Genomic DNA, 17151 nt, shown 5'->3' with positions numbered 1-17151 from the left:
AACTAATGCTCAAAATCAATTTAACATCCATCTACAATTCAACTGTTTTTCTTGTTTGCTGGTCTTCTTCAACAGACCAAAAATCACAGTATTCGCCTCACTAGGAAATTCTGGATCATACCAATCGAAAAACTTACAAGGATTTCGAAATAAGGACTACATTTCATAAAATCAAAGTTAAAAAATATTACATAATAAGAAATTGGCAAATTAAAAGCAAAAAAATATGAAACAATATATACCCCATAGTGTCTACAACCGGGAAATCTACGTCCGGGATTGTCATTTGTCCATGAAATTTTCAGAATTGGAGGAGTCCCTCATAAACAAACAAGTCTTCTATTATAATTCATTAATTTAACAAATGCAATTAAAATGAAAAAGAGAGAAATATTCTGAAATTTGAAAGGGAGAAAAGATTAGGAAGAATAAATAGTTAGAGAATAGAGAGAGAGTTCTGAAAAGTGGCCAAATATTAAAGAAAAATGGATATTTTATGTGTTTTTACCGTTGTAGCTTTATGATGTGACAAAAATTTACTTCCTCACGCGCTTGCCAGAGTTTGTTGTTAATTTCTACGCCAGGTGGACAATAAAGATGTACGCGATGGAGGAATAAACAAGTTCGGAATAATTAAAACAGAATATAGTTTAGGTGTACACGGAATAAAAAACTTCAAATTCAAAGATAATAAACACTTTTGCCTTTTTAAAATAAACACTTTTGACCTCTCGAAAACTTTCCCAAACAGATTATAAAGAAAATTGGTAAAAGTCATTAATATTTATCCGTTAAACCCAAAGTTGAAATAATAAATTGAGGACATTTTTGCCTCTCGTTTTCATTTTTCTTGTGTGGGATACTCAGGTTAGAGTTCAATTTCTTTTAGTTTTCTATTATAGGGTTCTGTTGCTCTGTTCAACTTTTATGGTTTTTTTGCATTGAACTTAGGGTTTCTTCTATGATTTGATGTTGAAGTTTTTCTACTTTGTTTAGTTTGTAATTTTTCTTTTTGGAATTGGTGTGTGTTTACTTTTGCATGGTCCCTAAATTATGTTTTTACCTGCAAAATTGCTGATGTAGAGGAATCATTGGGTGGCTAATGAAAAGCAGATGAAATAGGAAATGGGTTCGTTTTCTTTTGATTGTTTTGTTTCTCAATAGTGTAAAGACAAGTAAAAGATCAAAGTTATGTGCTCTTCTTCATTTTTCTCTTTTACTTTTTGCGTTACAGTGTGAAGTGCAATCTGTTTTGCCTTGGGAAACTGATAAGAGAGGGTAATCCAATAGGGGTGTGGATTATTCGGATTATTATGTCTTGTACAGTGAGTTGGAAAATATATAATAAATGGGGAAAATATTATAACAAAATAATAATATGATAATTAAGATAAAAACGGAGTACTACAATAATATTCTTAAGTAATATAAATATAAATAATACTTGAGAAAGCCTTCTCTAAATTAATTAGAGGATACAGGAACCAACAAAATATAAATACTACAAAACCAGCAAGACAATTGAAAGAAAGTGTTTTCTATTTTTCTTTGGTAATATGTTCTCACTTAGTTGGCTCTTAGTGAAGTCACAATTGATCTTTATATAGAGATGATAAGGATGTTAATAAGTGACGTAATTTGTCACCAAGTAAAGGCAATACTTTGGCACCAAGTAAGACAATACTTTGGCACCAAGTAAGGCAATACTTGGTCCCCAAGTTGGATGACAAAGTAGTAGAAATGTCACATGTTAAATGTTCTACTTTGGCTCAAAGTAACTAAATCTTTTGAAATAATTATAATATTGCTAACACAGTGTACAGTATTATTTGTTTCATCTCCAAATTATTGACAACGTTAAAAACATCTAAGTGAACTTAAATACACCTCGGATCTTGCATCATAAGTGAAATACACCCCTAAATTCTCGTCAAATTTAGGGGTGTTTTCAACACTTTTCTCGGCTTTTTATTAAGAGTCTCATGCTCTTGCAAGAGTTTGAAACCACTTGTTATGTCTTGTGGTAGGTCGGGGTTGTATCTAAGTTTAGTTAGTCAAGTAGATGAGTGTTTTTAAGTCTATCAATAGTTCGAGGATGAAACTTATAATTTGTGCCAAGTTTAGGAATGTTTTCAATACTTATATCTTTTAACTTCAAGATGAATTAGTTTTTGGTTTTACAGTTTGTTTGACCACTATTTGATCGTCAATATGATTTAAAGATATACATTTGTTCTGTTGCCATGTTCTGCCTATGTTAATATAGAGGCTTTTGGTGGTTAAGTGTACTTAACTGCTTAAGTTGTACTATTACAATGAAAATCATTACATTAAACCAAGCGTGTTGGGCGGATCTAGTATTTATATAAGCTGCTAAGGAGTACGAACACTGCATTCACAATTAGTATGCGCAATGTCATCTGATTTGTACAACAAAATTTGGCCCATAGATTTGATACAGTACCATGTCCGTATGTATATATCTTTATGGAATGATGCATGTAGGTCATTGTAAAATTTTACTGTAAATTCAATCCTCTTCCTCGCTTCATTTTGCTCTGTTTGATTTTTTCTCTCTTGTTTCTGCTGCAGGTCCTGATCTTGGCCTTGCATAATACTCCCTTCAACGGTGAGACTTACTTCTGCTGATATTTCCTATAGCTTGTTAGCTTCTTTGAGTTTTCTTATGGGCTTTCTGTTTTTCTTCCTATGGTTCTATTCTACTTGATTATGCGAATCTATACTATAAATAATTTTAGAAGCGATCATCAAATGTTATTGGTTTTTGGGACTAATGTCGGGAATGGATCCTCCCATTAAAGGGGGGTCAATGAGAAGGGTGAATTTTTGATCTTGGATTTTGTGAATGGTATAAATTTGTCCTGCTGCCACTAACCTATAAAGGCAAACAATGATCCACTTTGGTGACACACGGGTAGGAACGGTCCACTTCTTTATGGTAGGCCGGAATTATTCCATTTTGCATAGTCTAGGCAATATTTTTTGCCCTTTACCTGAAAAGAATCCAGGGACCTGAAATTAGCTTCTTCAAATGTTCTTCAGCTTCAAGATTTAGAAGGGTTTATGACAAGCAAAAAATCGTCAATTTCAATGGTATGATTCAGAAGTGATTTTGCCCCAAGAAAACAAAGTCGACAAAACCTAGAGTGTTTTAAAACCTTGCCAACCGAGGTTTGTTGAACACGAGACCAACACATCCGACCAAAAATATTGAGACGATGGTGGAACTCGAAAAATAGTATGATTCGGAAGCAATACGCGCCTCCAACAAAGAAATTGCCATAAGTAATATGCTGGTGTGTGAGATTCATAAGCTTTCTTGTTGGCCGCCATATTCTGAGGTCTATAGATCGGGATGAGACAATCCTCCCTAGGACGACTGTGAGATTCAAATCCCAAGCCATAGGTATACCTCCCTTATATTAAATCTTACTTACAATCAATTTTCTTAGCCAAAGTAATTCGACTTCGATACCGGACCGATTTTACCGGAACCGGTACCGGAACAGGTCCTCGTTACCGGATTTTGTTACCGGAATCGGATCTTACCGGAACCGGTTTTACCGGAAATTTCCAAAGGTTCCGTCCGGTCCCTTAGTTACCGGATTGGAACTGGTTTGGACCGGACCGGAACCGGTTCTTACCGGATCATTTTGTACCGGTAATTTTTTTTTATTTTTTTATTAACTTTAATTATTATATAATATTATATTATTAATTAATAAAATTATATTATTAAAAAACTTCAATTTAAAACTTTAAACTTTAAAGTTACTTTAAAGATTCAATTGAATTTAAGTTTAAACTTTAAACTTTAAAGTTTAAAATTGACTTTAAATTTTAAAGTTTATAACTTTATATTGAATTTAAAGTTTAAAATTGACTTTAAAGTTTAAAGTTTATATTGAATTTAAAGTTTAAATCTTAAAATTCAATTTTATATTAAAGTTTAAACTTTAAACTAATATTAAAATAGTTGAAAATTAAATTTCTAAAATGACTTGGATTAAATATAAGAGACTATTTTAAAAGAAAATCAAGGCGAATAGCCGTATATTTATTCAAATAAATAAATTGTACAATACAAATATTAGAAAAAGACAAAGAGTACATAATCTAGGTATTGGATATTAATTATTGTACTAACAATTGAAACTCTTTTTAAAATCTTTTCGTAACTTTTGTATCATTACAAAAGAAACATTTTTTGGAACTTGTATTTGTCGTTCTTCTTCCATTGCTTCCATACCATCATCACTATTATCACCAAATATTTCATCTATTTCGTCTTCTATTTGGCTATTTAATTGTGGTAGTCCGGTATTTCTTCTTTCGGCATTGACCCAATCTCAAAACAACACCGATATTTCCAAACTATCCTTTGCTAGTGAATATCGATGGTCTCCAATCATAAATCTCGCCGCACTAAAGGCTTGCTCCGAAGCGACCGATGATGCTTGAATCGCTAGCACATCTCGAACAATCCTAGCAAGGGTCGGAAATTGATTTTCACGATTCTTCCACCATACTAATATTGGAGCTTGAAGTTGTCCTTCTTCATGCCTAATCTTTCCCGTGCCTGATTGAAATATAAATCAAAATCATTATTAGTAGATGATTCAAGCTCAAGATAATCATCCATCCAATCATCCGTATCATCGCTTCTAGGCTTACAAGATGGAGGTTCAACTATTGGAATATTTTTTTTCCATAGATTTATATGTATTATATAACTCTCTAGCTTTTATATATATGCTACTTTTATAATCTTCAACACTAGGAGTTTCATCATCTCTAATTTCTAAATTTGCATAAATCTTTTCAACCATTATTTCAACACCTTTTAATTTGTAATTTGGGTTGAAAGTAGTAGCAGTCAAATAGATTTGAGGAATAGGGAAAAAATATTTTTTGAATTTTTCAATCATAAAAGCAAAGGAATTTTCAAATCGATCTTTTCCTTTATATTTTGCAAATTCAGATGAAATAGCACAAATATTTACTAAAACAGAAGAAATAGTTGGATAATATTGACCAGAAGCAGCATTTGTTGCTTTATAAAACACTTAAAAATTCAATAAGTTTTTTTGTATTTTCCCAATCTTCATAGCCAATTCTCAAATTCGGGTCCGCATTGTGAGCATTAAAAACTAATTGTACCGGCTCTTGATAAATATAAGCAACTTGAAGCATTTCAAATAAATAATTCCATCTATTGCATACTTCTTTTGGAACTTTTCTATATTCAAGTCCACATTCTTTACAACGATTTTTAAATTCTGTAATTCTAGCTTTTATTTTAGCTTTAAAAATCCAATTACAAGCAAGTCTAATTTTTTCACAAGAAATTTCAAATTGAGAAATACCATCTTTTACTATCAAATTATAAACATGTGCGGCACACTTAAATTGAAAAGAATCATTATCAATTGGACAAAGTCTACATTTTAAATAATCAATTGCTTTTAAATTATTAGAAGCATTATCTAAAGTGACACTCATTATTTTATCACATATTCCATAAAATTGTAAAATAAAGCCTATTTTTGTTGCTATATAAGCACCGGTTTTAGTTTCTTCAACATATTTATATCCTAATATTCGTTTTTGCATGTTCCATTCATGGTCAATCCAATGGACAGTAATTGTAAAATAATCATTACCATTAGGACTACGTCCCATATCAGAAGTAATAGATAATCTACCATCATAATAAACAAATAAACAACGAAGAAAATAACAATACTCTTTTTGATATTTAAAAAGATCACTTTTAATTGTACTTCTTGGAATACCTTCATAATCTGGGTTATACAATTCCCGAATATATTGAATAAAACCAGGATGTGAAGGAAATGAAAAAGACAAACCACAAACAACAACCATTTTAGCTAATTCTCTACGATCTTTTTCTTTACTATATGTGCGGTGTGTGCTTCGGCTAGCCGGGTTAGTCATATTTAATACACTTTGAACCATATTAGAACCTCCAGCTCCCATAGAATTTTCAGGTTGAGGTATTCCATTTCTATTAGCCTTTTCTATATCATCTAGGCGAGCAAATTCTTTATTACACTTTCTCAAATGTGTTCTTAGTCGTCCTGTTCCCCCTTGTGTACCCATAATTACATGTTTCATGATCAATTTACATTTCGTGCAAGTAACGGTAGTTTTTTCCTCATTTTGTACCAAAAATTTCCATACTAAAGATCTTTTAACACGTATAGCGGTCTTTGAAAAAGTAGGTAAAGAGGGGACTTCATCTTGTTCCGGTAATTCGGTAGCCGGACTAGTAGGGGTAGGGGTCTCATCATCTTCCTCATTTATTTCTACTTCCTCATCTAATTCTTACTCAAAATTAGTAAAACATCTATTTAAAGTTTCATGATCTACTTCATTTTCGGAATTAAATTCAATAGGTCGTGAGTCTCGTGTAAAAGAAGTGTCATCAACATGAGTATAATCATTAGTATTAATTCTAAATCTAGGAGGTGGCAAATTTTTAGAATTAGAACTTCTTCCTCCTCCCCTATTATTTTTTCTTTCCGACATTGGTCTTTTACCATTATATTTTTCAAAATTCATGTTCAAGTTTAAAATAATTAATATTATGAAAAACAAGCAAAGATAATATAACAAAAAAAATAAAATAACTTAATTAATAAACAAATAAAAAATTAAAGTTGGAACGAATGTACCGAACGTCTACGTAAAAGTAGACATATAACCAAAGCCGGAATTGAGAGATGCCAATTGAAGCTTCCGATTTACTTCAAATAAATCTCCGAAATTCGAACTCCAAGTCAATATCACAAAATAATAATTATGAATTTATGAGAGATTGAAAATTAAGAGATTTTATAAGATATTAATGAAATAGTTTGTAAATTTGTGATTTAAATGAAAAAATATGAGTATATTTATAGTGTTAAGGGGTAGAGAGGGGTGGGGGGCTGTTTGGAGCCGTTTTGGGCCCCAGCCCAACGGCTAAAAGGGCCCAACGGCTCCTTAACGTTCACATTTAAAAAAAAATAAAATAAAAATAAAATTAAATTGATCGTTGAATCGGACCGGAACCGGTTCTTACCGGACCGGAACCGGTTCTTATTGAACCGGATCAACCGGATAAAAATCCGGGTTCCGTTTCGGTACCGGTTCCGGTACCTATTAGACCGGTTCCTTACCGGTTCAACCGGTACCGGTCTTACCGGTACGGGAACCGGACCGGACCGGACAAAAACCGGTCCGTTTGCCAGCCTTACCTGGGCCTAACTCAGCCCTAAAAGTTAGTTCATGAGGGGAAGATTGCCCAAATCTATATAAGTAGACTGACTGTCCATTCCCCAATCAATGTGAGACTTTAACCCACACTAACACCCCTTCACGCCCAGGCCCAAGTGAAGCGTTAAATCGAGAGCCCAAATGGGGATAAACCTGACTCTGATACCATGTAAAATAAAGATATAATGGAGAAAATCTCCGTATCATATTATTCCAAGAGTGAGTTATTTGTAGGTGTACAAGTAAATCTATCTAAGAAATGAAATTATATAATCCCTAAATATCTCTACCTATGATTGCGCTATGTATATTATACTAAGATGCGTCTATATACATTATGTACCAATATTTAAAACATTAAATAAAAGGGATTATACGAGTTGTATAAATTAACATAGAAGGAAGATGATATCATCTCATTTTTGCACTTTTCCTAGTCTTTTCCTTCTCACAATCACATCGGCTCTTCTTCATCAACCTTATACGATTAGCTTTCATTTTCTTTCTAAATACTCTATTTTTCTGTTGTGTTGAATTTGTACTATTAGTGATGTAGGATTATACTCTTAAATTAGGGTTTTGCAGGTTGAAGTTGTACAATATATTCGGAATCTCCGAAAAATGTTTCCACACTCATGTTAGATCCTCCAAAAAGGCATTATTACTTTTGGAGGATCTGAAACGAACCCTGCAATATTTTTGAATAGTCCGACCAATATAGATGTAGTTATGCATTAAGGGGTCGTTTGGTTACTGTATAAGAGTACATCTTATTCATGTATAAAAGGTTGTATTAGTTGTACTATGTTTGGTAGAAGTTTTTTATTAGATTGAAAAGTCAACATAACTTATACCATGCTTGGTTGGTAGGGTTCTAAATGTGTATAAAAGTTATTCATGTATTAATTTTATAGGGTGCTTGGTTATACTTTTTGTAATCCTATATAATTAATACCAACATAACTTATGAGGGGATCTATGTATAAGTTATGCGGGGTAGAAGGTGGAATAAGTTATGCGGGTATTAGTTATACATTTATTAAAATAGTAAATTACACATTTACACCTACTAATTTATTTTTAAATCATTAATTAATGAGAACTTAACCTAACTATACAGTTTTCCTAATTTTTTTTTCTTTTATTTTTTAAACCCGAACCTTTTTTGTTTCATTGGATTCAAATGTAAATGCTTTATTAATATTATAAATTGGATTGTGATCGTAAACTAAAGAAGCTCAATCATGAATGAAAGATTTAGAGAAGAGAATGAGAAAGAAGAAGAAGAGAGGAGAAGATTTCATATATCATCTTAAAGCAAAAATACAATGGAGAGTATCTATTTATAGAGCTATTCTTGAAACTACTTTTGATAACAGTACATTGAGTTAGTTATAACTAACTCTTCTTGATGGACTATATTGCCCTTTCTGTTACTAACTAACTATTAACTCTAATGTCACCTACTTTACATCACAACACTCCCCTTCAAGCTTGGTGGTGCAAAAATGTCTAGTACTCCTAGCTTTGATAGTAGGTGTTCATGTTGAAGTCTAGATAGTCCTTTGGTCAATACGTCTGCAGGCTGATCTCTTGTAGAAAGATAATTCAGGTTGATTAATCCTTGTTGTAGTTTCTCCCTAATAAAGTGGCAATCAATTTCAATATGTTTTGTCCTTTCGTGGTATACTGGATTTGCAGAAATTTGAATTGCTGCTTTACTGTCACTGTAAACTTGGACTGGCAATTGAACTTCAGCTCCTACTTCTTTCAGCAATCCAACTAACCATGCTAACTCCGACACAGTGGAGGCAAGGCTCCTATATTCAGCTTCAGCTGAGCTTTTCGATACTGTTGTTTGTTTCTTTGCCTTCCAAGAGACTAAGGACTGACCAACTTTCACCATATACCATGTTAAAGACTTCCTGGTTAACATACACGAAGCCCAATCAGCATCACAGAAGGCAGTCACCAACTCATCTGAGTTACTGGACAATAACAAACCTTGTCCAGGTTGTCTCTTTATATATCTGACTACTCTTAGTGCAACATCAAGGTGTGACTTCTTTGGTTGCTGTAGGAATTGACTAAGAGTTTGTGTACTGAATGTTATATCAGGTCTTGTCATATTCAAATACAACAACTTGCCTATTAATCTTTGATACATTGTTTGATCTACCAATGGATCCTCTGTCTCTGCCTGACCCTTCTTTACATGTTCATCATATACTTTTGATGTTAGTTTAACATTAATGTCAATAGGGGTTCCTGCAGGTTTGGTTGCTGATAAGCCAACCTCAGATATAAGCTCAAGAGCATACTTTCTCTGATGCATTAATATGCCATCTGTTGATCTAGTGAATTCAATTCCTAGGAAATACTTTAACTCACCCAGATCCTTCATCTTGAATGCTAGTTACAATGCCCTCTTTGTGTCTTCTATCAGCTTTAGACTACTGCCAGTTATCAACATATCATCCACATACACAAGTATTATAATGATCCCCTCTTCTGCTTTGTTAATAAACAAAGAATGATCATGTTGGCTTTGCTGAAACTTCAGTTTATGCAGTGCTTCAGTCAGTCAGAAGTTAGGAAAGAATCTGACAGAACACCCTAACTCCTTTGTGAGTTGACTGACTGATAACAAATTGTATTTGAAGTCAGGAACATGCAATGCAATAGTGACCAGACTTTTGGCTGATAAAGCACATGAACCAACATGAGATACTTGTATGGTAGTACCATTTGGTAGATACACAGGCACCATCATGTCCAAGCTAGAGACCATATGATTTGTTGCACCTGTATCAACAATCCATACTTGACTGTGATCAATAACAGAAGAAGTTTTACCTGAAGTACTAGCAGTATTACAAGCAGAAACAGTAGAAGCATCTGATTTCTGTTGAACCATCTTCAAAATATGATCATATTGGTCTTTTGTAAATGTGCAACCATGTAGCATCTGTTGAACCTCTCTCTCAGCTTTACTTATTCTGTTTGGAGTAACAGTAGATGACACTTCAGGAGCAAGACCATTCATAAGTTGTTGTTGGTTAAGTGAGATTCCCCAGCCAGGTGGAGGAATATTTGTATTGATATGTAAAATTGGCATGGGCTGATGGATAATGACTGGAAGGACTGCTATCTTGTGGACTAGACCCCACCTTGTACCTTCCTTTCGGATTTAAAATCTGGAGGATAACCCCCTATTTTATAGCAAAACTCTTTGCTATGATCTTTACACTTGCAAAAATCACATTTTAGTAGGGAATTCCTTTTGAACTTCTGATTCAAACCAGAGCTACTACCAACACCTGAACTACTACCAGCTTTTGAGTACATAGCAACAGAGGAATCCAAGCTAATACATGCCATTCCCAAACTAGTAGTACAGGTTACCACATCCTTTTGACATTCATCTCCAACTATCATAGAATACATATGATTAATTGTTGGTAATGGAGAATCTGACTCCTAGCTTGTTGATATGATTCATTCAACCCCATTAAAAACCGATATACCTTCTGTCTGTTCATGTGAGTCACAAATCCTTTTGAAATCTCACAATTACAACAAGGAGCTGGCACTAATATCTCAAACTCATCCCACAGTGTTTTAAGCCTTGTGTAATACTCAGAAACAGATGCAGTACCCTGCTGTATAGTAGATATGTCTTTGTGCAAACTATAGGTTCTAGAACCATCTACTCGATCAAACCTTTCTCTTAGATCAGTCCAAACATCAAATGCACTAGAGGCAAATGCAAGACCACTCAACAAACCTTTGGACACAGAGTTCAACAACCAAGACAACACAATTGCGTTCACCCTTTCCCAATGTCCCCACAATTCTACGCCATACATTTCCTTTCTAACAGTTTCATCAATTAACCCAAGCTTATTTCTTCCTAACAATGCTAAACGAATAGATCTACTCCATAGCATATAATTTTCAATACCAAGTAATTGAAACGAAATCAAGCTAATACCACTAACATCAGTAGGATTAAGAAACAGAGGATGATTATAATCAATACCTTGTCCTTGCACTGAACTGCTAGTTTAAGAAACAAAAGCTGCAGATTCATTTTGAGGTAGATCAGTCGAATTACTTTCAGGTGCCATTTATGATCAAATTGGCTTGAAATCGCGAAAAAAAATAGCTAACATTATAGCTAACAGTTCAAACACAAACAATACAAATTCCAGCCTTATCTCAAGCTACGATATGTAACCACCTTTAATACACTGAATCGATGAATCAGGTAATTGATTCTTTGATCCTTTGAACAATACCGACTTCAGCTCCTAATCAGGCTGAAGCACAAAGCTCTGATACCATGATCGTAAACTAAAGAAGCTCAATCATGAATGAAAGATTTAGAGAAGAGAATGAGAAAGAAGAAGATGAGAGGAGAAGATTTCATATATCAGCTTAAAGAAAAAATACAATAGAGAGTAGCTATTTATAGAGCTATCCTTGTAACTACTTTTGATAACAGTACTTATAACTAACTCTTCTTGATGGACTAAATTGTCCTTTCTGTTACTAACTAACTATTAACTCTAATGTCACCTACTTTACATCACAACAGATTGTAAATATTTTGACGGCGAATATGTTAATCATAAATAAGTGTTATGTATTGTTAAATAAATTTCACATATTTAATTAACATGTATTATTTTTTTTAGGACGTGAATTTATACCTAATTCATATATTTGGTATATTAAAAATATATATACAATATATAGATAGACTATTTACATTATATAAAATAGGATATTATAATGTACTTGAAATATATTAATGGTATTTTATTTTTATAAGCTATAAACATAAAAAAAAATACTAAAAAAAAAAAACAAAGTCTCAGTTAAGTATAGAGGGAGAACTTTTTTTAAAAGAGGGAGAATTTATACTATTTGTTTTACTTATTTATTTGTAAATAATATATGTTAATTTACAACAAATTCAATACTCAATATTTAATAATTCATGTATTATAATTTCTACATAACTAAATAATACCCGCATGACTAAACCCAACATAACTAAACACTGCATAACTAAACCCTGCATAGCTAAACCCTGCATAACTAATACCTGCATAACTAAACCCTGCATAACTAATACCTGCATAACTCTAACCAGTAACCAAACGGCCCCTAATGGTAATGATTTAGCTCTTAATTAAATTGGATCCACCCCCGTTTGACCATCCTTAGCTAAGCTGCATAATTGTTGTATATGCTAAGCTGAGATGTAGATGCTAAGCTGACATCCGTAAATTACCAGCATAATTGTTGTATATGCTAAGCTGAGATGTAGAGGAAAGCAAAAAGGAAATCATTGATTGGCTAATGAAAAGTCTAGACAAGGAAATGATCAGTGTCTTGTATGAATTTCCATCTGTTCGCTTTTCTAGGGAAATTGACATTAACAGAGGGAGTGCCATCCCTAAAACCGGCCTCTGCGTCTTTTGAGATTGATTCGAGTATTCTGAGATGAACCGGTACATGGCATTTACCCTTATGTCTATGTCTGCAAAATGGTTGCATATGCTAATTTGTTGAGGTGTAGAACAAAAACAAAACAATTGATGGGCTAATGAGAATACTAGAAAACCAGATGACTAGTATACTATGAATTCCCATATTTTTACTTTCCTATGGAAATCATAAATAGCATACATGTGTGTGTTTATTGATGAGAATGATCCCACATTGGACCGGGACGAGATCCTGCTTGAGCAACCTTCCTCCATATGAGCTATCTTTTGGGTGTGAGTCCTAATTTGACAGGATTGGCGAAGTTGGATCACATGGTAACATTGCTGTTTGATTTCTTGTTGCACTTTTGTTCTATAAATGCATGTTTTCTAGATATGTTCTCTTTCAATATGAATGTAAGTTGTCTCATTCTGTTTATTATTCTAAATGAGAGATATGCTTATATTTCCAGTAAAAGATTGGGGAGCAACGGACCACCAGTATGGATTGTTATTGTCCTTTACCAGAAGATCTTGTGGTTGATATTTTATTGATGTTGCCAGTGGAACCACTCTTGCGTTTCAAATGTGTGTGCAAGCACTGGTATGCTCTAATCAAAAGTGAGAGTTTCATAGAGAAGCATTTTCATCACAAGAACAATCGTTCCCGTCTCCTCATTTGCAACTTGAAATTTGAAGAGGAAGAACACACCCTCTTTCGGTCTGCTGTAGTCTCCTTGCTCCCTGAAAAAATAGTTCCGGGTGTGACCCCTGAAAAAAAAATTCTCCTTCATCTTCCAAGGGTCGATTATTTCAACATTCTTGCTGGCCCAGTTAATGGCTTATTCATAGTGCAGGAAATTTTTTGTGGATATGGTGACTGCTTGAGTTTGTGGAATCCTGCCACCAGAGAGTTCCGGCCTCTGCCTCCTGCGCCTTTTGTGACTGAGCACTTCTTATGTAACTATGATCATGAATTCGGATTGGGGTTCGACCAGTTGACTCAGGATTATAAGGTTGTTTGGATTCGAGTATTCTTTGATAATCGGGGACAAGGACGGGGACAAGGCTTTTACCTTCATAATTCAGTCTGTCTCTATTCCTCATGCGATAACTCATGGAAGAACCTACAATTCCCTTCCAGTTTTACCTTAGATTTGCCCTATTCCGTCACATATCTCAACGGGATTTATTATTGGATTTGTAGGAGCCGCAATAATAATATATGCAAGATTCAATCATTTGCCATGGGCAGCGAACAGTTTGGGGAGATGCAAGGCCCAAATATTCCTGGTAAACACTGAGTGAGGCTTACATCGCGTGGCGACTCGCTTGCAATGTTAGTCAGTGATAAGTCTATGACATCCATCTATGAAATGAAACAAGAGGGAAGTTGGTCCAAAGTGTTAACTGTTCTACCTTGTATAGAAGCTGCTCATTTGCCTAAAGGTATTTGGGAGAATGATAAGATTGTTTTTGACCTCACAGAAACTTCATAGCTGGTGCTATATGACCCTACAACAAGTCAAGTTACGGATCTTGGAATTCAGCTGAAGCTTATTAGCTGTTGTGTTTTCAATTATCAGGAGAGCCTAGCTCTAATTACGAAAGGAAATGAGTCTCAAGACGAGGATAATACTGATCGAGCAAATGAAGTAGTACAACTATTAGGTGGACGAATGATGTCAAGAATTGAAAACCAATTTCCCCCATCTGATCTTTCATTTTCTGAGTAATAGTAGCTGGATGAACCTATTACAATTGGGTTATTGGCTTTTACTCATTCATCATGTCCTATTTATACTTGCTGAATTTTTGGTCATTGATAAGAACATAAAGTTTATTTGTTTCATATATTTGAATTCTCTTTGCTCCCTAAAAAAATAGTTTGGGGTGTGATCCCTAAACAAAAAGTTCTCCTTTACCTTCCAAGGGTCGGTAATTTCAGTTGTGTTGCTGGCTTATTCTTACTGCAGGAAAAAATTTACCCTCATGTCTATGCCTATGTCTATTCCTTGATTTAAAATGAGAGGAAACCTCGATTTCTAAACGAGTTCATGAGGAGTCTTTGAATATTATCTCTTTCAAGAGAACCTTTTGGTTTTGATGGGAAAATAGTTATAGGAGATTCACGGTAAGAAATAACGAAATTATAAATTGATTTAAGAATTTTATCAACCAATAAATTAGCACCGACTTACAAATTTATCTCAAATTGAGGAGAATTATGTTTTTAAACATATGAGGATGAGTTATATATTATTGGGAGTATTATTGAGCACCGATATGGGAACAACAATGGCTTTCTAGTGCCGGCCACATTCAAGATGTAAGCTCGGGGTGTGACACATCCATCTCATTTATTCATTCTTCATCACCTTTGTAAGGTTAGATCTCAATTTCTTTCTATAATACCTTCTATTTATATTTTTGAATTTGGTGATTAGGGTTTTGCTTCTAAGTTATATCCTGCCCAATTTTGATCATTCTTTGCGTCTTTAAAATTTCAACTTTTAGAAATACTTGCAAGAAGTGCCAACTTAAACTAGCTAATTTTCCAAGTGTTGTCGGTTGTAACTTATTTTATATGGAGAATGAGTTGTGTCTTTCTATTCATCAAGACAAGATACTTATACAAATACATATGCTTGTATGAAAGGAAACTAATCAAAGTAAATCAAGGAAATCAAATAGGAATCTGCTCCTATTATTAAGTTAGCTATTTATGAAAGATATAATATTTACACATATTATATTCTATAACACTCTCAGTCAAGATGGAGCATAGATGTTGATCATGCCCAGCTTGTCACAAAGATAATTAACCCGAGCTCCATTTAACGCATTTGTGAACAAATCAACTAGTTGCTCTCATGTTTTTACATAACCGGTGGAAATCAAGTTATCTTGGATCTTCTCACGAATAAAGTGACAATCTACCTCGATATGCTTTGTTCTTTCGTGATACACAGGATTTGAGGCAATATGAAGAGCAACTTGATTATCACACCAGAGTTTTGCTGGTGTAGAATGTCTCATTATAATTTCTGTCAATATGTGATGGATCCACATGATCTCACATGTGGACTATGCCATAGCTCTATAATGAGATTCTGCATTGGATCCGAATACAACACCTTGTTTCTTACTTCTCCATGACACGAGATTACCACCAACAAAGACAAAATAACCAGTAGTAGATCGTCTATTGGTTTTACATCTAGCCCAATCAGCATCAACAAAGCATTCAATGTGAGTATGTTCGTGATTACCATATAAAATGCCAAGTCGCGTGGATCTTTTCAAGTAGCATAAGATCTGTTCCAAGGATTCCCAATGTTTGACTATAGGTGCAAACATGAATTGGCTAACAACACTTACCGCAAAAGCAATATCTGGACGAGTTACAGTGAGATAGTTTAGTTTCCCTACTAACTATATCTCTCTAGATCATCAAAGGGTCTGCCATCATCTCGAGTCAGATGCACATTAGGGACCATCAGTGTACTACAAGGTTTGGCTGCTGACTTTCCAGTTTCCACAAGTAGGTCAAGGATATACTTTCTCTGAGATAGAAAGATTCCCTTCTTGCTTCTAGTTACTTCTACTCCCAAAAAGTATTTTAGCTGTCCCAAATCTTTTGTGTGGAATTTAGTATGCAAGAATGACTTGAGTGAAGAGATCCCCAAATAATCAATTCCTGAAATAACAATGTCATCAAGATATATGACAAGAAGAATAATGCCATTTGTTGATTCTTCATAAAAGACTGAGTGATCACACATGCTCTTTTTCAGCCCAAATTCCTGAACCACTTCACTAAATTAGCCAAACCAAGCACGAGGGCTTTGTTTCAAACTATACAAGGATTTCGTTAGATGAGAAACTTTCCCATACTCTCCTGAGCAACAAATCCAGGTGGTTGCTCCATATACACTTCTTCTTGGAGATCACCATAAAGAAATGTATTCTTGATATCTAGCTGGTGCAACGGCCAATTCTTAGATGCAAATAAGGAAATAATAAGCGAACAACAGTCAGTTTAGCCACCGGAGTAAATGTGTCTGAATAATCCACCCCATAAGTCTGAGCATATCCTTTAGCCACTAGTCGAGCCTTAAGTCTAGCCACAAAGCCATCTGGATTAACTTTGACCGCAAAGACCTATTTACATCCCAGTGCCTTCTTTCCTTGTGGTAAATCCACCAAGTCCCAAGTGTGATTCTCATCTAGTGCATGTATCTCCTCAAGCATTGCATTATACCATCCAGTGCGACTCAACTCAAGGCTTCCTTAACTGTCTTAGGAACAACGACAGAGTCTAGAGAAACAATAAAAGATCTAGACATAG

General features: G+C 34.3%; 1 protein-coding gene and 1 pseudogene across 1 annotated transcript in view; one reads left to right on the top strand and one right to left on the bottom strand.

Moving 5' to 3' along the window:
* The window catches only part of LOC125855112 (probable inactive ATP-dependent zinc metalloprotease FTSHI 4, chloroplastic), a 460535-nt gene that overhangs the window by 271511 nt on the left and 171873 nt on the right, over positions 1-17151 (bottom strand). The gene's annotated exons all lie outside the window — the stretch shown is intronic.
* On the top strand, positions 799-14536 carry LOC125855121 (F-box/kelch-repeat protein At3g23880-like; annotated as a pseudogene).

Source organism: Solanum stenotomum, chromosome 2, assembly GCF_019186545.1.
Source record: "Solanum stenotomum isolate F172 chromosome 2, ASM1918654v1, whole genome shotgun sequence".
Taxonomy (NCBI): Eukaryota; Viridiplantae; Streptophyta; class Magnoliopsida; order Solanales; family Solanaceae; genus Solanum; species Solanum stenotomum.
This window is presented reverse-complemented; position numbering and strand designations above follow the sequence as displayed.